General features: G+C 38.5%; 1 long non-coding RNA gene across 1 annotated transcript in view; it reads right to left on the reverse strand.

Annotated features, from left to right (window-relative positions):
* LOC110271402 overlaps window positions 1-500 on the reverse strand; it is a 15,800-nt gene extending 15,300 nt beyond the window's left edge. The window contains exon 1 of the long non-coding RNA XR_002362115.1: window positions 427-500. This is a non-coding gene — a long non-coding RNA (uncharacterized LOC110271402). The remainder of the gene's footprint in view (window positions 1-426) is intronic.

Consider the following 969-nt stretch of genomic DNA (forward strand, 5'->3'; position numbering starts at 1 on the left):
TATTTGAAAAAAAACTAGTTCTAATTATAGTAATAAAATTTAATCATTTTTGTCTAGACAAAAATATAATTGCATTGAAACAAATATATTGATTTATATACTGTTATTACTTTTTTTTTACCTTAGTGGAGCAAGTGCCCCCTCCTCCTGAACATGAGTCCCTGCCTGATCGTAATATTTTATTTATATTTATTTACATAAGTTATATCATCATCCAACAAATCTTTCATACCGGTGCACGAAATCGTGATCGTTCATTCCTTGGTAACGGCGCCAAAACCTTAATACGCACGTTCATAATTTTAGTTCTTTGTCATAACTTCGCACAACTAACCAGTAAGTGCACTGGGTCGTCCAAGTAATAAACCTTACGTGAGTAAGGGTCGATCCCACGGAAATTGTCGGTTTGAAGCAAGCTATGGTCACCTTGTAAATCTCAGTCAGGCGGATTCAATTGGTTATGGAGATTTGATAGTTAAAATATAAGTATAATATAAAATATGATAGAAATACTTATGTAATTCATTGGTGAGAATTTCAGATAAGCATATGGAGATGCTTTTGTTCCTTCTGAACTTCTGCTTTCCTACGGTCTTTATCCAATCCTTCATACTCCTTTCCATGGCAAGCTGTATGTTGGGCATCACCGTTGTCAATGGCTACATCCCGTCCTCTCAGTGAAAATGGTCCAAATGCACTGTCACCGCACGGCTAATCATCTGACGATTCTCGATCATGCTGGAATAGGATTCAGTAATCCTTTTGCGTCTGTCACTACGCCCAGCACTCGTGAGTTTGAAGCTCGTCACAGCCACCCCTTCCCAGATCCTACTCGGAATACCACAGACAAGGTTTAGACTTTCTAGATCTCAAGAATGGCCGCCAATAATTCTAGCCTATACCACGAAGACTCTGATCGTAGATCAGAAGGCTAAGAGATATGCATTCAAGCTTGTTTGCATGTAGAAC

The sequence above is a fragment of the Arachis ipaensis genome, chromosome B01 (genome assembly GCF_000816755.2).
Source record: "Arachis ipaensis cultivar K30076 chromosome B01, Araip1.1, whole genome shotgun sequence".
Lineage (NCBI taxonomy): Eukaryota > Viridiplantae > Streptophyta > Magnoliopsida > Fabales > Fabaceae > Arachis > Arachis ipaensis.